The sequence below is a fragment of the Barbus barbus genome (assembly GCF_936440315.1).
Source record: "Barbus barbus genome assembly, chromosome: 18".
Lineage (NCBI taxonomy): Eukaryota > Metazoa > Chordata > Actinopteri > Cypriniformes > Cyprinidae > Barbus > Barbus barbus.
The window spans coordinates 16,182,446-16,206,040 of NC_136746.1; the positions used below are offsets into that span (position 1 = coordinate 16,182,446).

At 39.6% G+C, this 23,595-nt stretch overlaps 1 pseudogene across 1 annotated transcript in view; it reads left to right on the forward strand.

Annotated features, from left to right (window-relative positions):
* The window catches only part of LOC306884185 (cilia- and flagella-associated protein 43-like), a 28,839-nt pseudogene that overhangs the window by 334 nt on the left and 4,910 nt on the right, over window positions 1–23,595 (forward strand). The window contains exons 2-27 of the transcript in view: window positions 59–312; window positions 440–536; window positions 631–798; window positions 922–1,072; window positions 1,288–1,450; window positions 1,547–1,626; window positions 1,738–1,869; window positions 3,741–3,821; window positions 3,935–4,083; window positions 4,185–4,288; window positions 4,740–4,889; window positions 5,007–5,162; window positions 13,802–13,893; window positions 18,456–18,623; window positions 18,748–18,879; window positions 19,269–19,394; window positions 19,503–19,591; window positions 19,741–19,857; window positions 20,029–20,217; window positions 20,388–20,595; window positions 20,813–20,902; window positions 21,906–21,986; window positions 22,083–22,209; window positions 22,551–22,670; window positions 23,115–23,222; window positions 23,457–23,543. The product of the transcript in view is annotated as a cilia- and flagella-associated protein 43-like (transcript). The remainder of the gene's footprint in view (window positions 1–58; window positions 313–439; window positions 537–630; window positions 799–921; window positions 1,073–1,287; window positions 1,451–1,546; window positions 1,627–1,737; window positions 1,870–3,740; window positions 3,822–3,934; window positions 4,084–4,184; window positions 4,289–4,739; window positions 4,890–5,006; window positions 5,163–13,801; window positions 13,894–18,455; window positions 18,624–18,747; window positions 18,880–19,268; window positions 19,395–19,502; window positions 19,592–19,740; window positions 19,858–20,028; window positions 20,218–20,387; window positions 20,596–20,812; window positions 20,903–21,905; window positions 21,987–22,082; window positions 22,210–22,550; window positions 22,671–23,114; window positions 23,223–23,456; window positions 23,544–23,595) is intronic.

Genomic DNA, 23,595 nt, shown 5'->3' on the forward strand with positions numbered 1-23,595 from the left:
TAGAAAGTAAATAGTAAATAATGCTAACGTTACTTTTATTTTTATAACTATGTGAAAGGTGGGTGCAAGGATTCAACAATGGCACATTTAGATTTGTCAACAAGAAAACAACATGCTACACGTGCGGGAACTTCACTGTTTTCCTCAATATGGAAACTAAATCGAGGAAGACTCTGCAGAGTCCTGGTTCTGATATTGGGGCCTTTACAGCCAGTGGGCATCTCCGGTGTCTTGCCTTCTGTGACCTCAAACTCAATCCTTCCATCTTTGTCTACAACTATCCAGAGCTTGAGCAGATGTGTGAACTGAAAGGTCAGTCATTTTCCTTGAACAACAAGCCACTATGGCTGATTGTAGTTGCTCTTAAACTGTTTTAGTGCACACAAACTTTTATAAATGTATAAAAGTTACACTTTTAGTGCTCTTTTCATGTTTTTAGGCACAACTAAACTGGACTATACAGCTTTGGCACTGTGTGACACTGACCCTTATTTAGTCTGTGCTTCCTTCATGCCTGATCACACCATTTCTTTATGGTAAAATGCATGTTTTATATTAGTCTGATGTTTGCTACAGCAATTATTTATAGTTTGCCTTTTTTAATATAATATTTTAATATCCACTATTTAGGAACTGGGAGAGCGGCATTCTCCTTTGTAACCATCCACTTTTGGAAGAGGACATCACAGCATTGGTTTTTAACCCCATGAACTGGTGTCAAATTGGTGCTGTAAATGTGAGGTCCCTTACTATCTGGAATGTTGAAAGATGTGACAACTATCATTTGATGAAGCCTAGGTTGAGTGTCTCTCCAGCAGATGTCACTGTTATTTATACATGGATTTCATAAACCAACATTAGGATTAATGCACAGACAGTGTTTATTTTACCCATTATGCTTTCTTTATGTTTTCTTGGCAGTCCTGTCGATCTCCCTGCCGCCGATGGTTCAGTTATTGAGTGTGAAACAAACCTGTCTGGTATGCTCAGTAGGGAGTTGGCACACTTAGATCCTCAGATGCCCATTTCAGCAATCGCTGGGCTGAGTGGAGACAGAGCTGACGATTTTGTGGTATGGGTTATTTCTCCAGTAGAATGTTTTCTTACATACCAGTAGTTCTCATGAATATTTTTATTTTTAAGCTTTTATCAGTGATTTTTTTGACAATATTTTATGAACAAAATAAAAGTACAGATGTTGTATTCAACGTCTTAATCAAAAGATTTACATAACACTTTATTTTTTGTTAGAGTCACAGCATAATATAATTTTTTCTGTCCCAACAGCCTTTGAAACAAATAAAACCAAAACTGTATCCAAGTGCCATCTGCTGGTCAACTTCTTCTGATCTATATGTTGGTTCCAAGGAAGGTTTCCTGCTTTGTGTGAATCCTGACACTTTACTTGTCTCTGTCCTATATAAACCTCATACTGATTTAAATCCCACAGGTAAACTCATACTTGATACATTTCAGAGACTAACGTTAGTTCCTTGTCTTCTTGAGAGTTTATTTTAATTGCATTTGTTGTAATTTTACATCACAGATGACAGTAAAACATCCATGCAGGAAGGCAGCTTCCAGAGCTTAGTACTACAAGACTGTAATGTTTTTGCTGCAGGAATGGTAAGAAATTGTATTTATCATCACACTAATATGAGCCCTGAAACTACACATTAATCTGTTTTCAAGTGAGACATAATCCCAAATTCAAGAGAATTTCCAAACCTATTACAGGAAGGCATTATACGAAACATACACATTAAAGGAAACAAATTGGAAATAGTGCAGACTTGGGCTTTGGATGAGGCAGCCTCGACTGTATGCTTTTCCCCTGATGGTGAGACACTGCTGATAGTTTCTAATGCAGTAAGTGTTTATATGTTATAATGTTAGTGTATTTGATCGTATATGATTCATATTAATGTAAAAACAGTTCTGTTATAATATACATTATATGAATATAATATTTAATTAAAAAATATCTCACAATGAACTCACAGTATTCTTATATTATTGCCAGAATACAATACAATAAAGACAATGCTGAGAAACATAATTAATACATTTCGGTTTTGCTTCTTAGGGTTGTGTTTACAGATTGAAACCACTGCTGAATGATAACATTGTCAAAGTTCTGGATATACTCTGTGGAGATTTTGTAGCTGTTGCTCCATTATACACTGTGTGACGAGTCGGCTGCCTCCCCATTATACACTGTGTGACGAGTCGGCTGCCTCCCCCCTTATTATCATCACCACCCCGTCCCGTATTCGCCGCCCTTCACCAGGCTCCCGACGGGAGTGGGTGTGCGAGAGGAGGGGCGCTGAATAGCCACGGCTGGCGGCGTGTGATGAGGCGCACCTGATGTGAATGGAGCCTCATCACCGCCGCTGCTTTAAATGCCGAGCGCGCCTCTCCTTGAGAGGCCGGTCTCTTCCCCGTGCATGCACGCTGGTGTCCTCGTGGGCCCAGGAAGGGTGCGTCGAGGAGGAGGAGGAGGATTGCCGCACCCGTGAGACGGCTGACGGGCCAGGATGCCGGGCCGTCGAATCCCCCAGAAGCGCCGGGAACCCAGGAGTTGGAAGAAGCCGCGCAAGCAGGGTTGCCAGATCCCAGAAATATTTCCAGCCCAATGACAACTCAAAATCCGCCCTAATGGAATGAAAACTAGCCCAATTTTTCAGTGTCCAATCAGATTAGACAACGGCTGGATTCTGAATTAATTAGTGCTGTGCATTTCGTTCGATGTAAACTAATGCCTTTTTTCGAAATTTCTTCCACAACACTTCCTAAGTGGTCAACAGTGTAAGTGCTTGAGTGACAAGCAACATGGGCAGCCAGCTTCAACTCTGCCTCTTTCACAGGTGCATTACTTCTTAGAAAGGAACTGCCTGTGTCAAATAATGTTCTGGCATTTGAGAAAGGAGCCGCATTTTTTTTTATGTTTTTCAGTCGCAGCATGAGCTACCAGATCACCGTGGTGAGCTCTTACTTCACATTTGCAATATTTGCAGAACGCTTTTCTATCATCATTTGGAACACTTCGAATCCACTCCTTTAATCCTTTCTCTGTCTCCCATTCTTTGCGATACTACTTTCCATACTTTCCCCATTTACCTGACATTTTAGAATGCTGCTTGTTCATCCACAGACAACCGAACCGACGCTTCTGACTACAACGCTCTCATGGAGTGACGTGATGATGATGCTTGATTTGTGATGTCAAAAGCACATGTGGCGCGCGCGCCTACTCGCGTCTCGCGAGCAGCAGCGTTTGTTGCCAAGTATTCATTCCCGGGGATCAACACCCACTAATAAAAGGTTCCCTTTTATCTTTGTCCACAATTATTTTATTTATTTTTTTGCGGCCGCGGTACATTATAAATGTAGCCCAAAAAACCGCAACCCGCAACTCCGTATTTTTTCCCGCAACTCCTTTTCTAAAATAGCCCAATTGTGCGGGAAAACCGCTACCCTGGCAACCATGCGCGCAAGAGACGCCGCCGCCACTCGCTCCCGGCCCCGAGAGGGGAGCGTGTGCGGCCACCGAACTCCGCCCCTTCCCTTCTGAACACTACCCTCCTGCACAAGCCCCGCAGCACAACGAGGACACCAGATTCCCCGTTTATTTGGACACTTTTCCCCCTTTGGACACTTTATTTTATTTTACCTTTTGTTTAATAAAAACCTCTCCGAATATTGAAAAAAATAAGGTATCTGTATCTTCATTTTTGCAGTCAGTCAGAGAAGCAGGAGACGTACAGCTGTGGGCTCTGGATGATGGACTTTGCATGGGCTCCATCTCTCTGCAAACACATGTTAGTGCTATAATTGGAGATTCAATACGACTTCACAGTAATTATTTTTCCCAAATCAGGTGAATAAGTTTGCTCTACTTAAATCTGTGTTATCTGGTATGACTTTACCTCAGGTAACCAGTATGGCATGCTGCCCCATAGCACAGTATGTTGTTGTAGGAACAGCCACTGGAGACATTCTGTTTGTGGAAATGACCACAAAACAAATACCCAGACTAGTTCACAGAGTTCATCTCTACCATGTCCCTGTAGACCATTTGGTGTGAGTTTCACTGTACTGTGATTATTTGCTATCATCTTCTTGTGAATTGGGGCATTGTGAACTGAATGTTGAGAATACTGTATATTATATTTGTTTAACAGGTTTGATCAAGGTGGCAACTTCTTAATCACAGGAGCATCAGACTCACACATGTTTGTGCTGAATGCAAGACCATCAAAAGGGTTTGAAATTATTGGATGGTTTGGTAATTCTCAGGACAACATACACTATTCAGTTCTCTCTATTTGGGGTCGGTGAGATTTTCTTTTTTAAATAAATGTTTAATTTTATTCAACAAGGATGCTTTAAATTGATCAAATGTGAGAGTAAAGAAATGTAATGTTACAAAATATTTCTATTTCTAATAAATTCTGTACTATTGAATTTATTTATCAAAGAATCCTGAACAAAATACATCATGAATTCCACAAAAAAGCAACACTGATTATAATTAAAAGGTTCTAGATTGTAATAATATTTCACTATATTACTGTTTTACTATAATTTTGATCACATGATAAAATAATTGGTGAGCAAGAGGGTTGTTTAAAAACATTCAAAAATCTCAATACCCTAAACTTTTGAACTGTATTATATTTAAAATTTATGCCTAAAGTTTAAAGTAATTTCTAAAAAGTCTTTTTACATTCTTCCAGAGGCTCCAGGTGCCATTGTAAACCTTTCCACTCAGTTCCACACGGAAAGGAAACAGGTTAAAGTGCTGGTGCTATGCAGCAAGACAGAGAGAGAAATCATTGAGGGAAATGTGCTTCTGCTACTGACGTTGTTTGCGCAACAGCTTACAGGTATCAGGAAAACACACCATAACTTAGGCTGGCATGCAGAAAGCTTCTCTAAAAAATAGGAGAACAAATGATTCCAAAATTCCAGCACTCCTTCTCATAATGCTGTGCCACTTCCAGACTCGTCAGGTTGTGTGGATGTCTATGGCCGTCTGTGTAAAGATGTCCTGCACAGCTGCCTATATGAGATCCCTCACGCTCTCTGCTCTTGTGTCCTGGGCCTGGCCATAAACAAGATATTTGGTTATGTTGTGGAAAATCGTGCTCTCGTCGATGGTCTGGATCTCAGTCATGCAATTAGAAAGGCTCAAAAACAGCAGAGTTTCAAATGTGAAAGAAAAGACTTTATTATAACAAGACAATAAAGTCGAGAAGCAGCTGTCCCATTGACTGATTCTGATTCTGTGAGTGTTGGTACAGAGTATATATATATTTCTTATTGCCCATATTTGGTAGTTCCTGTTATTCTCATTGTCTATGTCTGTTTGATTTACCACATTTAATTACTTGTTCACCTTGTCTATTTTTTAATGGTGGCATTCGTCTGTATTCGTCATTTTTAAAAAGTAAAAGTTCTTCTTCTACTCTCATTGGTTGGCAGTGATCCCAGACGACATACATCACAGTTGGTTACATGTATCTGTCATATTCCTCATATTCTGGAAATCACCCAAAGTTCCCCAGGTTATCCTAAGTTTACTGTACTCCTTGACCGGTGTATACGGCCTATAAAACATCTATACTCAGTATGACCAATAGATGGCACTCTAAGACCATTTATCAGTATTCAGACATCCAGTACAGTAGGATATCACACTTTTGCATAGACTAGTACATGTTTGCATAGAACAGTGCATGAATTACATTTTTAAGCATGTTTTATCATTTTGAATAAGATAATGTTATAGTGAGTAAACAAAAATATACAATATATTCCTCTCTTTGAGACTTTACTAAGTCTCACAATCATGTTCATTACCTAGAGTGCAGTTCCATGAGTCCACCCCTCAGTTCATACCCTCTTTCAGCCAGTGTATGGCCTCTCATAACCTCTTGTCAGATTGTTTCTTCATGATACCGCACTCCAGAGGAAGCCAGACCCAAACATCTCTCCTCACCTTTGACTAGAGAAGAGTAAAAGAATCTGTCTTCCTATCCAACCATACTTTTCGGGATTAATAATTCAATCATTAATGTGTGTGTAAGCTTGTGCACAAAATGTTCAAGCCTTGCCCATGGTAGTCATGGTTATGTAGAATATATGAGTGATTAATCAACACATCTAGAAAATAGATTTAAAACACTGGTTTGTCCCACGCAGCCAGAGGAACTCTAGGCATTTCCGGTAGCCTAGAGCGCTATCTGGTGATGTTATCTTTCGTTGCCAGAGGAGCTTCCTCTAGCCCTATCTGGTGTTGGAGTAGATGGTGGGTTTTTTAAACCCCAGTTGAATCTACTCGTGTTGCTAAGCACTGAGGTGCTCGTCGATCCTTCCTTCTTCCTTTCTGACAGCATGTTCCAGTGTATACAGCAATCATTGTTATAGTAACTAATGGAATGTTAGTGTAATAGCATAAAAATAAGTATAGAAAAAATACATATTGATCTCTGAAGGCTGGGCTAAATGAATAAACACTGTTATTGCACTCCTGACTTGGGTCAGACCCTCAATCACCTTTCAGATACCAATTAATCCTTCTTTGTCAGTCCCTTTTTCTGGTTGCAATGCCTCATAACATGGACAATGACCTGCTTCATACCCTTATCGTTCCCTTTTTCTTTCAGTATTCACATTATACATGATTAGTAAATAATTTCAATATAAATGATATAAGGAGTAAATATAAATGATATAAGGAGTAAATGACTTCAGGAAGGGGCATATGCCAAAGGAAAATACATAGTACCCCTATCTCTCTCCCTACACTATCCCACACCTCTAATATATCTACAAAAGTAAAAATAAAGAAGTATAAAAAATTAAAAGGCACCCCTTCCCTACCACTCCGTTGTTCTTTCAGGAAAGGTTTCACAGAATAGTCTCTTCTAGGTCAAAGTCGTCTAGTTCGTCCAGTCCAGGGCCCACAGTGTATCCGTGAGCATATTCAATGTCAACTCCGGTTGGTCTTACTGATATGCTTAGCATCTGTTTGGCTGCAGCACTGGCTAGCATGGATCTGATGAAAGGTATAACACAACAAAACAGTGCAAAAAACACAACAATAGCAATTGCTATTACGATGCCCACCTTAATCAACCACCCTTTCCAAGACCCAAAAATTGAATTTAACCAGTCTCCAATCTGCAGATCTGTTCCAGCATTCAAGGTTACTTCTTCTCTCAGATTTTTCAGTTTGTCCATCGCTTGGGTGAACAATCCATCTGGCGCTGTATTATTTGGGATATAGGTACAACAGTCAGAACCAAACATTACACAAACTCCTCCTTTCTCCGCCAACAGCCAATTCAAAGCTTGTCTATTTTGCCATGTCATTTTGCTTGTTGCATCTAATTGTTCTCCAAGAGCACTTAAGGCATCATTGGTGTAATTAATGAACCTCTGCTGATTATAGTAAATGTAATTAATCCATTCAGTGTTTTTGTTGGTGGCTATCCATACAAGTAGAGACTCAAAGCCAGACTTTACCTCATTTCTTGCTTTAAATTTATCTGGTATTCCTCTAGGTTGGCCAATTGCATCTAAGTACACCTTTGGGTCTGGAGCATACGCTCTCTTTGCTCTGCTTACTTGTGATTTGGGGTTCTTTACACTATCTATGTTTCCCTCAATTATTGTTATTCCTTGCATCAATCTTACTCTGGTACAAATACCTTTCCAATCTTTTGGGAGTGTGGTTCGCAATCTTTTTCCTCCACACATCCAATAGTAATCTGCCACGGCTTCTGTTTGATCCATTAGATAATAAATAAAAGGAAAGTGAATTGTAGCTTCTGCACATTTGTCTATTAATCTCACAATTGTCATATTTGTTTTTATAGTTGCGGTAGCATACATTATACTATGAAACTTAGCTACATGTGGATTTCGAAACATGAATACATCCATATGCCAAATTACCGCACAGTTGCCCCCAAATTCACCCACATCTTGTTTTCCGTTGGTTCTGTTGAAGCATTCATAATCTAATGTGTAGTCAATATCATAGGCTGATGGGATCTCTCTTTTATTTCGAGCAACTCTAATATTCATCTGATTACACTCTTTTCCTATTCTTATTTTGCCAAAATCTCTATAGTAGCCCTTGTTTCCTAGCATAAGTAAGCATTCTGCTGGACAATATGTGGCATTTATAAAACGTATCCCTTTAGCTTTAGTGTCTTTACAATATTGAGCATAATGTTTACCACATTGGATGAAATCATAGGGACTGGGCACTACTGTTAATTTTTCGAGAGGGGATGGAGAACAAAACACACAACTATCCATTCCTGCTACTTTTGCAGTGTATTCTGCCCATTTGAACCACTCATTGTCATGGGCTGCACCTAGCAGTCCTTCTTTCTTTAAATCTGATGTTTTAGCATTGTTTTCATTATCGTTAGCCCTACTTACTGACCCCTTTCTAACATGTCCGTTTGCATAAATACCTGGTTTCTGATCAGTCATTTTAAGAGAATAATTCAGCAATGGTGTTTGGATCAAGCGTGAGGAATTCATCAGGTTGATATCTGGGTTGAACACTAGTTGATGGCTGTGGTTCGAATGGTCTTGTGGATTGCCCCGCGTCTTGGGCAATCTCTGCAGCAGATATATCATCACCAAGATCACGATCAGTTTCACCCTGACTTTCATGTTCCACTTCCGGAGGCTGCACCCCATCTTCAGTCAGTGCTGCGGCTTCTGCGCGCTCTGTTTCCCTGAAATGAGGTTCATCAGCATTACTTTCTTCCCCCTCCCCGTTACTTTCAGGACTCTGCTCTCTTGGAGGGGGCCCTACTTGCTCATTTTCTTCCCCACCTCTCTCTGGACTGTGCTCCCTTGAAGGGAGCTCTACTATCTGTTCTTCTCGTCTTCTGGGTCTCAATCTGGGTACTCTAGTGCAATGATTTAAATGGTACCAAGTTGTGCTACCTTGCACCTGTACTGCTGTTGGGGTGGCTCTTTCTACAGTGTATGGCCCTTCCCTTCTTGGCTCATTCCATTTCCTTCTAAAGACCCTCAAATATACCTGATCTCCAGGTTGTATAACACTAGGTGTTTCCTCTTCCTCTCTTGGACCTCTATTCTGTTCTTGTGTATGGATGGCTTCATGAATTTTCGTCAGCTGTTTCATATATGCTTTTAACTCCATTTGCAACTGTTCAAGGGGCGGTCCTTCATATGGACCTCTCAAATATGGGACTGGCATTGGTCTACCTGTCAGCATTTCATGTGGGGTCAAGTTTGTTATCCTATTTGTTTGCATACGATAACTCATCAACGCCAGGGGCAGTGCATCTACCCAATTTAATTTTGTATCGGCGCAAATTTTGTTCAATTTTGCCTTGAGAGTCCCATTAATTCTCTCCACGATCCCTTGGGACTGAGGTCTATAGACGCAACCTAGACGTTGCTTTACCCTTAACTGTTGTATTACTGCCTTTACTGTTCTTTGAATGAATGCTGACCCATTGTCTGAACTAATTTGGGATGGTATTCCAAATCTGGGAATTACTTCTCTGGTCAGAAATTTAATCACTGTTTGAGCCCCTTGGTCTGCTGATGGAACAGCTTCCACCCATCTACTAAATCTGTCAATTATAACCAGTAAATATCTTTTACCTCTGACAGTTCTTATCATATCTGCATAGTCCATTACCAAATGTTTGAATGGCCCTTCTGGGACAGGAATGTGACCTACGGGTGCGGTTGTTCCCTTTCTTACATTATTTTGGGCACAGACGTCACACTCAGACAGATACTCATCCACCATTGCTTGTAAATAAGGTGACCAAAATCCTTGGCGTTTTACCTTTCTAATCACTTCCCCCCTCGCGCAATGGTCGAAACCATGCGCGTCAGAGATCAGGATTGTAAGCAATGGTGTGGGAGCTATCATTTGTCCTTCATGTGACCGCCAAAGCCCATTTGCGTCTCTTGTCGCTCCTCTCTGTTGCCATACACTGAGTTCATATGGGGTAGCTTGTTGCTGCATCCGTGCTACATCTGCTAATTGAGGCTGAGGTTGAATTAGAATGGACGGAGCCATTATTGCTGTAGTGCAGCCAGATGCTTGTCTAGCATATTTATCTGCTTCATTATTGCCCCTAATCACAAAGTCATTACCCTTCTTGTGTGCTTGGCATTTAACGATGGCCAATCTCTTTGGATGCATCATAGCTGTTATTAGATCAATTATCTGATCACCATGTTGTACTGGTGTACCATCACTTTTCTTAAATCCCCTTTGCTTCCAAACTGCTCCAAAAAGGTGACATACACCATGAGCATACGCAGAATCAGTATAAATATTTGCTGATATGCCTTTAGCTAATTTACAGGCTTCAGTAAGAGCTTTCAACTCTGCCAGTTGTGCTGAGCATGGTTGTTCACAATGCTGCACCACCACTGGAATAAAGTCATCACTGTCACATCTAACAATTGCAAATCCTGCGTGATTACCCAAATGGTCTCTGAAGCATGATCCATCTACAAAGTAATCAACCTGTGCCTCAGAGATGGGTGTTGATTCTAAATCTGGTCTTAATCTGGTGAATGCTAAGGAGTCAGCTACACATTCGTGAGGTATTCCCTCATCTTGCAAAGGTATGTGATTGGCTGGATTGACTGTTGTGCATCTCTTTATCGTTATATCTGGAAAGGTCAATAATGTTGAATATGCCAGACACCTAGAAGGGGTAAGAACGAATTTACCCTGTTCCCACAACTCCACTATCTTATGATGTGCATATATTATGACTGGATAACCCATAGTTATTGTAGAGGCTTTTTCATATGCAAAGTACACTGCTGCTAATCCTTGTTGATAGCATGGCGGGTATCCTTCAGCCACACTGTCTAATTTTGTGCTGTAGTAGGCAATTGGTTGTTTTTTCCTTCCACTACAAGTCTCTTGCATAAGTACTGCAGATGCATAGCCATCTTTTCTATTTGCAACATACAAATGAAATACTTGGTCATATGCTGGTGTTGCTAATGCAGGTGCAGACTGCAATTCTCTTTTTAATGATTCAAATGCTATTAATGCATCTGTTGTCCATGTCAGTGGTGCCCTAAGATTTTGATGACCCACTTGTTTCATTAAGGCTCTTAACGGGGCTGTTTTAATGGCATAGTCTTCAATCCAATCTGAACTAAAACCTGTCATTCCTAGAAAAGTCATCATCTGCCCTACTGTTTGAGGTTGGGGTACTTTGCTAATGCCCTCTAATTGACTGGGTGATATTGCTTTCATCCCATGTGATATTGTTCGTCCTAAGTACTCAACCTGTGGCAGGCAATATTGGAGCTTGTCTTTGGAAACCTTATGTCCCCCCTCTGCTAATTTAGTAAGCACTTTAATTGAGTCCTGATGACACTGTTCCAGAGTTGCAGAAGCAAGAAGCAAATCATCTACATACTGTATTAGGGTACTATCTAACCTGAGGTCCTCTAGATCTGTTTTTAATACCTGATTAAAAATGTGGGGCGAGTGCTTGAAGCCCTGGGGCATTCGAGTATAACTTAATTTTTTACCTTGATAGGTGAACGCAAACAATGGTCTGCTTTCCTCTGACAGGGGAACACTGAAAAAGGCAGAACACAGATCAATCACAGTGTAATAATTAGCAGTAGATGGAACATTGGTTAGCAGCGTATGCGGATTTGGAACCTCCGCAGGCCAGTCCTCCACAATCTCATTTACTGCTCTCAGGTCATGCACCAGACGCCATTTGGATTTATCTGCTTTAGCTACTGGCAATATTGGAGTGTTGCTAGGACTATTGATTTCAATTAGCACTCCTGCTGTCATTAACCCCTCAATTGTCTTTTTTATTCCTTCTACAGCTTCTGGTTTCAAGGGGTATTGTTTTTTCCTAGGTACTGTAGCTCCAGGTCTAAGTATTATTCTAACCGGGTTAGCTGACTTTACTAGCCCTACATCAGTATCATGTTGTGACCATAATTCTGATGGCACTTGCCTCTCCATTTCTCTTATTAATTCAGTCTGTTTTGTTTGATGTTCCTCAACTTTTGGTTTGCTTTTTGTATTTACAATCATTCTAGGAACTCCCATCATTGGAGTTGCACATAAAATTTTAAGATACTGATCATCTGTTGATTGAAATATTAGAGGATTTTCTGTAACTTCCCACTTACTTTTTTCTGCTTTTTTCATCATGGGGCCTAAGTCTTTGGAAACACAGTCTTTATTTACATACAGAGTGACATGGGGAACTGAGTTAGGCACATCAAACCACTCATCAATGAATTCTTCTCTATCTACCTGCAGAGCTGCACCTTTTGGTCCTATCACTATATATTGTGACATCATGGGGATAGTTAGTTCCTTTGTGTCTTTTAGCCACCTTTTTTCAAATTCTGGCTCTTTGCTTTCATCATACTTCATAGTACAATGAAATTCAGTTTTTGGTAGACTTGGTTCACAAAGTTGTTCTCTTATGTATCTTCCCCATTTGCTAAGTGTTTTTTCTACGTCTTCATACAAATCCCCTAACCAATATATATTAGCACATGGCTCTTGTGTTTGTTGTAATTCTGTCAAATTCATTTGTCTCACTGCTCTATCATTTATATAAATTCCATCTGGAGTACACCATATTTGCATTTTCAATTTACATATAGCATCCCTACCTAACAGGTTGACAGGTGTATGTTCTGAAACTAAAATTGGTAATCTTATTTCTGTGTCTTCTAAGCTTATGCTTACAGGGGTCGTCATAGGAAGTAGCTGAGTCACTCCCGAGAATCCTACTGTCTTTATATATTTTCCAGACATGGGGAGGTGCGAGGCATATCTTGGATTTAAGCATGAGTACGATGCCCCTGTATCAAGCATAAGAGTTATTGGTTTTCCTTCAATATTAACTCGCAACATTGGTTCTTGATCGGCATCCGAAGATATCATTGGAAGTTGGTTCCTCCCCTCAGGATTCTCTGGGCAGCCCTAGTAACCTTGATTAGGACCACGCCACGGGTTGACAGGTCCTTGAACTCGGGTCTGCATTGGTTGTTGTTCATAACCAACCCCTGTTGTCATCAGTTGGTCTTGCATCCAAGGATTGGAGGGACAGTCTCTTTTAAGATGTCCAGGCTGATTGCATCCCCAGCATATTCCTGGTCTCTGTTGATTGTTGTTGAATCTGCCTCTACCACGCCCTCCTTGTTGTGGTCTGTTCCAATTCCTGTTGTTTGCTTGCTCTGGCTTGAGATATATTACCACTGGTTGCTGTCCTTGTGGTGCATTCCCTGGTCCAGCAGGTGGCGCCTGTGTTGTCACAATCTGATTTGCTGGTGCAGCCACATTCATTGGTGCTGGTGGATTAACTGGCACTGAAGTGTTGACAGGTGCCATAACAGCTGAGGAGTCTTCTTTTTGCACAGCAAGGATCCTTTTCTTTTTGTTCAGGAGCTCTTCAAGTTGCATTTGGGTCAGCTTTCTTTGTAGTTCTTTTTCTTGATTTCTCATCTTCAGTTCTTGCTTTCTGTATTGTTCCACAGCATGAACCACATGGTCTCTGAATTCTTTGTGTGACTTTGAATTCAGACCTACCACATCTTCCAGCTTCAGTTTTACTGATGCAGGCATGGCTTCCACAATTGCAGTCCTGAAGAGTGCTGTCAGTACTCTGTCTTGTTCAGGATCTCTTTCCAGTTCTTCTTTCCATCGTCTCAGTTGTTTCTGAATGTAGGTGGTAGGATTTTCTATTTCTCCCATTGGCTCTCCCTTCAGGCAGCTTGGGTCAGTTTGCATTGGGTACTCAGCTCTCAGCACCCTCCAAATATCACGTCGATGTTTGTCAAAGGAGGTTCCATCTGCTTCAGGTCTGTCCACTGCATGCAGAAGGCCAGACTGCTTTAGGATGTCATTCATCTTGGAGGCTCCTAGGCACTTTACAAGCAATGCTTTGATGTCACCAAGTGCCAAAAGCTTTCCAGTTGTTTCTTCTTCCACTGTTTTGATCCATTTTCCAGCTCCTTCATGAATATCTGGGAGACGGGACACTAGAGAGTCCAAATCTTGACTAGCCCACGGTATATATTGGGCATGCCCTTGCTTGATGAGAATTGGGCACTGATGTCTTGATTCACCATCCTTGGCTTCTTCTGTTGTTCTTGTTGGAGATCTCATCGTCCGTGCTGATCTGTCTTCATTTCTTTGCCTTTGCACTTGATGCTGATCTTTCAGTGGCTCTATGTCCTGTAAGGTCAGTATCCCTTCAACTTGTTTGTACTGTTTTCGCTGAACTGGGTAACGCAGACTTGAATGAGGCTGCTTTGACTGAAGATGCAATAATTCATTTGCTTCTTGTTGTAATGATCTCTCTACCTGCTCATATTCTTCTCTTGTCATGTTAATAGCTTGCTTGATTTTCTCTCTTGTCCTGTTGCATCTTTCCTCCATCTCAGCCAGTTCTTCCTGTATTGAGTCAGCAGAGGGCGCTCCTTCCTCAGATGATCTTTCTGACTCACTCTCCTCACTTCTCTCACTGCCTCCACCTGCTGCTGTTTCGCGCTTATAACGCTCTTCCATCTCCTTTAGCATCGATTCAAGCTCATGACGTGTGGGAGGTGCTCCTGATTTCTTTTTCTCCTTGTAGTCTCTGGCCCCCCTTCCTTCAATTCTTGGCTCTTCTTTGTAGATTGCTCTCTCTCTCTCTCTTCTCGGCTGTGGTGCTGGTGTAGATGTCCACTGCCCCTCCTCCTGCAGCTCCAGCCTTTCCTCCTGTGGCTCCAGCCCCTCCTTCACGACCCTGCAAGCATATTCTTTCTCCCTACTTTCTAATAACAATGATTCTGGGCAGCTCTGCGCTTCTATCTCTTCGTCTGAGCTTGTTTCATGTACATACCCCTCAAATTCTATGGGTCCTTTTATATCTATTTTTCCCTGTATGATTGGCATCTGATTGACGGCCTGGTCACAGCAAGGAGCATATGGAGGTGGTCTTTCTTCTTTTACTTCACCCGTTTTGTTTCCCCTTTCCAATTTCCATAATTTAATCCCATATTGCTTGAATAAATTCAACACCCCTAATTCTTGTTCCCTCTTGTCATTTCGTTTTCTAGATTTGTCATTGGTCTTGTGATTTTTAATCAGCACTTCCATCTCTCTACACATAGCCACATTAAATGTTCCCTCTACCGGCCACTTGGTGGCCAATTTCTTTGTTCTTTTTGCCCATTTTTTCGAGAGTCCCCCTATATTTTCTTTACATGCTGGATTTTCAGAGGCCAATAATTCTACTGGACTAGACATTATAAAATTTTTCCCTATCAATTTATTTAGCAAATAGTTTTTATCTAATTATTTCTCTGTTTATTAGGTGATTTTACCTCTATAATCCCAGTGGTTTAAAACTTAATAGCTAATTCTTCACCAAGCTCATCAGACGAGGATCACTAAAAGTATCCGACCCCTGATTACACCTGGACTTGTACTGGGCTGAGGACTTTATCACCTTTTTTAAGAAATCTGGTTAGTGTATCTCAAATATTTTAGAATAATCACAATGTGTTTTCTGGTTAATAACTTAAAAGGTAACCCAAAGCCCTTTGTTTCTTTTATCCGAAGATTAGCTTTTGTCCAAATGATGTGTTCCCCCAAGCTGAAAGCTTCAAAACTCCACAGTCTCCTCTCATGAAATTTGCGACCTGTTGCTGTCAATCCTCCTGTCCAAATTGAGTAATTGAGAGATGGCATTAATTCTATACAAAATTCTTTTATCCTAATTATATTGATATTCAATTCATTTCTTGTGCACCACATCGGATACAGAGGTTCCATATAGTCAATCAATAAGCTTCTTTCCGGCATTGTTAAAATTTTTCTACCTCTTTTTCCCCTTTTCTTTTTTCCCTTTATTTCCCCCTCTGCCATCCTTTCTTTTTCTTGTCTTTTTCTAATTTAATTGAGTATTGTTTTTAGCAATTTGCACTGAGATGAATCCGATCTTTCCTGATCTCCGTGAATCTCCACCCTCACGTGACGTATGAACTGAGGCTGTAACTTCTGCTCAATCGTCACTAGTAGGCGCCTCAGAGTTCTGCCAGTCACAAAGAGAGGCTGCGCACTTCCTATCTCTGGTGACTCAAACAACACTCTGGACGTCCAAATCACTTCTCTCGTCTCAGCTTCCACTCTGAGATGGATGTTATCTAGAATTGTAGCTCCTTTTTCGAGCACTGGCCAGGGTGCCCAACTATTTTTAATATACGGTGCTACAACTGGTTCAACTGGGATGTCAATTGCATTTGACTCAGCTCCCATCCAAGGAAGAGCTGCATCCCAAAGTCTAAACAAATTGTATTTCAATCGCCGAATCGTTATATGTTTCATTACCACATCTTGCCAATTTATTCCTGGCCATTCAGCTGATTTTTCTCCCAAATTTGTAATCTTAATCAATTTTCTGAAAAAGATATTTTTCTTGTATTCTGTCAATTTCTGTTCATGCCCATAGAGATCAATAAAGCTGGATTCCAACCAAAAATGATTGCGAATACCTTGTGTCTGTACCAATACTGCCTGAAACTGATTTTCTTGTTCAGTGTCAGGGTCATTCAAATCGATGTGTTTTATTTTTTCTGTCCGCTTCATGTCTCCGTATGGGCAAACTCAGAATAACAGAATCTCTCTCTCCCTCTCCTTCCTTTTCGCACACACACACACACACTGCTCGAGCACTTCACACACACAGAAAGCCTCAGCCCCCACCCTCGCGGGTCCCCTCTTCTCTCCCTGGCGCAACAATGGGAAGACAGGCGCTCAGATTGCCTTTTTCAATTCTTTTTCTTTTTATCAACAATTTAGTTTCACAATTTGGATCACAGCGTCGACACTGTGGAGAATGCCCAAACAAACGACACAACCAATTTTTTGGGGTGTTTCTAGTTCTTTCAATTTTCAATAATCCGTTAAAATATTCCATTCAATACAATATGATCTTTTTCAAATCTTAACGTGATTTTCTTCTGCAGTTTTATCAAATAACCGTGCACTTTTACTTTTAGACAAACATATATTACTCAAGTGTACCAACACTTACATATGACATATAACATATAACGAACAAAAACTAACTGTTTCGTTTCGAAACGATCTGCCCGAGCAGTCACCCTCTGTCCCAGGGCCGGTAACCGCAGATCCACGCCTCTCACTTAGGCGTTTGCCGGCATTCAGCGTCCCTCTTAACTAGACGCTCACACTTCTAGCCCTTCTTCACTAGGCTTTTTCACTACTACTTTATTTTGGCACCATCTGTGCTCTTTTAACTAATGGGCATATCCTTTAACACTTGAAACTCATCAATCCATATGCACCTTTTTACATTTAAATAATTTTACGTCCGTTAGCTGGTGAGGCCCTGTCCCAAAACACCGCCACAGGCTCAACCCTTAGTCAACCAGCAAACAATCTCCTTATATCCAAATATATAAGCAAAACTTGCTTACCTTGAGGCCTCGTAATTTCGGATTGTTTGCGTGTTAACCCAGGTCCCTCGCCTGCAACGGCCCTTCAAGACGCCGGAGCCTCAATCCAGTCCCATCTGGGGTGCCACTTTTATGTTGTGGAAAATCGTGCTCTCGTCGATGGTCTGGATCTCAGTCATGCAATTAGAAAGGCTCAAAAACAGCAGAGTTTCAAATGTGAAAGAAAAGACTTTATTATAACAAGACAATAAAGTCGAGAAGCAGCTGTCCCATTGACTGATTCTGATTCTGTGAGTGTTGGTACAGAGTATATATATATTTCTTATTGCCCATATTTGGTAGTTCCTGTTATTCTCATTGTCTATGTCTGTTTGATTTACCACATTTAATTACTTGTTCACCTTGTCTATTTTTTAATGGTGGCATTCGTCTGTATTCGTCATTTTTAAAAAGTAAAAGTTCTTCTTCTACTCTCATTGGTTGGCAGTGATCCCAGACGACATACATCACAGTTGGTTACATGTATCTGTCATATTCCTCATATTCTGGAAATCACCCAAAGTTCCCCAGGTTATCCTAAGTTTACTGTACTCCTTGACCGGTGTATACGGCCTATAAAACATCTATACTCAGTATGACCAATAGATGGCACTCTAAGACCATTTATCAGTATTCAGACATCCAGTACAGTAGGATATCACACTTTTGCATAGACTAGTACATGTTTGCATAGAACAGTGCATGAATTACATTTTTAAGCATGTTTTATCATTTTGAATAAGATAATGTTATAGTGAGTAAACAAAAATATACAATAGTTACTGCCAACAGAGAAAAGTATTGCAAAGTTTCCGTATCCCTGAGGTGGTATAAGAACAGACAACACCCACAGTCTGATGACAGTTTTATTTTGTGTTTTTGGCACTGCTCCTTACTGTTTCTCATGTGATATACAGCGTGGAGAAAAGCCCTCTAATGCACAGGAAGCAGTTCATCTGATCCTAGAGAAGGAGGCAGGGGGCCATTTACTGAGTCCTGCTTTTCTACAGCTCTCCCCACATCAAATCTGCCTGGCAACAGTTGGCAGGGATGGACTGCTGCGCATTTGTGAGATCTCAACAATGGTATTGTTTGTTAAAGCCAATCTCTACAAGTTCACCCATGTTTATGAGTACTGGGCAAAGTGAAACATGTTTCTTGGCCCAAATATCTGATGAGTATGTAAATGTGTGTACTTTTGACATGCAGGACTGGTATGTGCAGCCTGCAGTGCCACTCATGTTGGCAGGGTGGAGTCGGATCTGTTTGTTTCACCCCAGACAGTCAGACCCTCATCACCTCGGGCCTGAGGGACGGCTCTCTTGTCTGCAGCAGGCTCAGGTGAGCTCAGGCCTCTCAAAAAAACATTAAACAGACAAATATTACTATAGAGCTTTGATCTAGAGCAATATTTTCTCTCTCTGGTAGTTTCAAAATGCCCTTAAAGCTGGACCTAAAGCGTTTTTGTTTTTACAATGCATTCAGATTTAACAGGTTAAAGCTTTCTGGAGCTGGCAAAGCAAATGCAGCTACCCAGTATGCTCAGTCAGTTGCTGATTCTTTTGAGTCAGTGGTATCCTCAGAGAACACCGTCCTCTCCAAAATGACTGACTGGGATCCACAGTTCTTCGTGACTCAGTAAGAGAAAGGATCGTCCTCTCTTTCATATTATTGTTTCTATACACACATTTGAATTTGAAAGGTTAATCTTTGTCTCTGGATCATTCCAGATCAAAGCAATGATGGAGGAGAATGAGAGCCTGCCAGACATGGAAAAACCTGAGCACCAGGAATTTAACCTGGATGTGGAAGAGCAACAGAGGATGCAGCTCGAGGGAGAACAGGAAGTTACCAGGGTAAACATGGCTATTTACAGATGATGAAGAGCAGATTAATTAGACATCTTCTGTACAAACAAGCTTTCCAGTTTATATAGAATTTTTTCCTACCGTATTTTGTTTAAGGTGAGGAAAGAGATCAAGATGCTATCAGAGGGAGATCCTGAAGAAAGAATGCTGGGATTCCATGCAAGTGAAAGGCAAAGATCATTAAGGTCTCTAGTCTAAAAAGAAATTTGATTTTATGTAGGGGAAAAACTGTAATAATATCCACATCCATCGATTTCACCTGGCTTACCTGGAACTAGAAATACTATACAGCTGCCAAACGTCAGTGTCTTTGTGTACATTTTGTTGCCCTCAGGCCTTTCATTCAGAAAATGAGGTGAAGAACTACCCCATGAAGGAACGCACTGAAAAGGAACTTGAAGAGCTTCAAAGGATTGAGACCATGAGGCAGATTGAACAGGAAAATTCACAAGTACGTGTACAGTGTGTTACTTAAACAATAATGAGTCAGCTATTGGAACAGATTCCTCCATAGCAACTAAAACCTTAGAAAAGATACTGAACATATAGTAGCGCACCTTGATACATTACTTGTTTCTGTTATTTCACAAGATTTGACAAATAATATGAATATTCTTCATAGCTTCAAGAGATGATTTTAAACACAATCTCTGGAGACAAAGAGGAAGAAGAGGTAGAGGACAGTAAGACCGAGAGTCCTGCTCTGACTGGAAGTCTAAGTGCTCTATACGGAGGTGTCAATTCTCATCTCTACAGCCAGTTTAACTTACACATCAGAGAGCAGAAAATCAACCAAATCACCTTGCCAAAGGTGATGACTTCTCTGGTTTATACTTGATACTTGAACTTCATGTTTTATTATGTTTCATTTGGGAATTGGCATCTGCTTTTGAATACAGAAAATGTTTAAATAGTAATAAAGGGTTATACAGTATGGTTTACTACTGGTCATTTGATATATTTCATGGTTGTTTAATGAAGGATGTTATCTACAAAGTGAAGAGTGCATTCAACAAAGAATTTGAGGCAGTTTACAAGCAGAAGGAACAGGAAATCAACCGTTTTAGAGAGAAGAACAAGCGTATCTCTGAAATTATGACCGAGCTGGAACCTCAGTGAGACCCTGTGGGAGCCTAGTCTCACGGATAATGAGTGTCCTGAGAGAGCTCTTACTGTTACCGACTCAGAGGTAACACAGCCAGTCTATATATAAGATTTTTAAAAATCTAAGGTTAATCCAGGATTTATCTTAGCTTTATTGGTCTAACAAGTCTGAACATTGACCTATTTTTAATCTTTCAAACTTACATAGTTTTTATATAATTTAATTCATGTAATTATGGCAAACACTGATTTATTACTTTGAACAATGGGCCTGACAGACAAGTGTGTGTGTGTGTTTCTAGATCAAGGTTGAGAAATACCTCACCCCTGAGCAAAAAGAAAAAGAAGAACAGCTAAGAGAGGAAGACAAACAGCAAAGGCTTGCAACCAAGGTATAACATTACTGTACCTCACAACAGATGTGCTTTTAACAGCACATTTTAACATGAATCACAGAATTGATCATCTATTAATTATATATTCATGTATAATTACACCAAATTTACACCAAACCTTTAAACAAAAGTGTACATTAGAGTGTATAAACTTTTTCATATGTGTGCGTGTGTGTGTGTATATATATATATATATATATATATATATATATATATATATATATATATATATATATATATATATGTCTACTTGAAAGTTTGTGAACCCTTTAGAATTTTCTATATTTCTGCATAAATATGAACCAAAACGTCATCAGATTTTCATATAAGTCGTGAAAGTAGACAAAGAGAACCCAATCAAACAAGTGAGAGAAAAATATTTTCTTTGTCATTTATTTATGAGAAAAATGATCCAGTGTTACATAACTGTGCGTTGCAAAAGTATGTGAAAATTCTAAAGGGTTCACAAACTTTCCAGCAGCACTGTGTATATATATATATATATATTATATAATATTAATGCTATATTATATAATTGATCAAAAAGGGACATTTATTATATTACAAAAGATTGAACTTTCTATTCATCTTATGTATCACGGTATCAATAATAATATTAAACAACTGTTTTCAAATGTAATAATAATAAGAAATGCTTCTTGAGCACCAAATCAGCATATTAGAATTATTTCAGAAGGATCATTGGACACTGAGTAATGGCTGCTGAAATTTTTGCTTTGCCATTACAGAAATGTTACATTTTAAAATAATTTAAAATATATTCAAATAGAAAACCGTTGTTTTAAATTGTAATGATATTTAACTGATCAAATAAATGCAGACTTGGTGAGAATAAGAGACTTTTGAAAAGTAGTGTAGTATATATAATGCATTAAACTGAAATATGAAAGCTGTCTTATATAGGCAGAAACTGTAACATAGATATATCAGTTTGTCTCATGATATAGATGATAACAACTGTTCTGCATTTCCAATGCAGTCTGAACACGTGAGAGATCAAGCGCTCAGTGTTATGATGGGTGGAGTTCTGGAGCTTAAAAAAGAGGATGTGCTGAAGATGGTGAGCAGAATGAATCCTACTGGAATGCATAACTTAATTACCAAAAAAAAGATAAAGGCAGGGCAAAGTAACATTCAAAATATGCATATCTTACAGGAAGTACCTCAGCCTGAGTTCATGTCTAAACCTGAGGTACAGTGGACAGAAGAAGAGAGAAAGAGCTTCAAAGAGTTTGAGGAAAAAAGCAAAGGAGCTCAGTGAGGAGAAAGAGAAATACATAAAAGTATGATAACTCCTTGATAACACCTTACAGGGATACTTCATTCAACTGTCAGGCTTCAAAAATGAAAATAAAAACTGAAGTGTTCCATACAGTACACACACATACTGTATTACAAATCATCTGAAACCATCCAATAACTTTTTTTGTGAGAAACAGACATCACAAAGTCTTGTTAACAAAATGTACTGCTCTAAAATCAGTCACAGTAAATGCGAAAACCAATTGTGCTTGGCATCATTGATGTCAAATCTGCATATTTGGGTGAACTTTTCTTATTATCAATCACTCCCTTCCATTTCAAATCATTTTAACATGGTGGACCCCTTTTCCTGTTTCTTTAGACGCTAGAGACAGAAATGAAGAAACTGCTGACTTCTATTAAAAAGACTACCCAGATGTTTGATGAAAAACTCACAAAGCTGTTTGAAAGAAAAGTGAAATCAGAGATGGTCATATACCAAGTAAGATGATACAGTACATCACTGCACCTCATGTCACCTTTTCAGGGGCCTATTGTGTGCAGTCACATAATTGTAGTTATGTAACAGTAACTGCACATATAATACTTAAAATATATATATATTGTAATATATCTATAATATAATTAGGTATATTACAATAGACAGTTTTGCATGTACAGGTATATTATTGTACATACAAAACTGTCTATTGTAATATACCTGTACATACAATATTATCCATTTGTATATTGTTATTCCTTATTTACTTATTCTAGTTTTATTCTTTTATTATCTGTGTTTTGTCTTGTCACTGTCATTCTGTTGCACTGTGGAAGCTCCTGTCATGAAAACAAATTCCTCGTTTGTGTAAACATACCTGCCAATAAAGCTCATTCTGATTCTGATTCAGATTCTGATTATAGATTGTGAGTTTTTATTTTTCAGGAGGAGCTCAAGATTGCAAATCTGGTTCACTCCATTCAAACCGAAGAAGAGATCCTTAGCAGAGAGAAACAGTTGAGCCTTAAACTTGCAAAGGCACGAATTGTAAAGGTGATCTATACATATTCTATCTTTTATCTTTTTTCAGCCCTGCTGTTGTCTGTTCACAGTAACTCTATATAACGTCAGAAATTGGCAGTTATAACACGAGACAATTATAATGTTCCTGATGATGAGACAAAAATGTAATGCAAGAACAAACTTGTGTGGCACGCTAATCCGTTCCTGTGAGACTGATGGTTTTGCACACGTTGAAGTGTATGAGTCACTTATCTTTCCCGTCAGAATGAAATTGGGGAGGAATTGAAAAAACACAAGGAGACTGTTGATGAGTTTAGAGAGGAGTATGATAACACAGTCACTGAGGACAAAGTAAGATTATGAACATGTTTGCATATCCATATCCATAATGTGAAATATATCA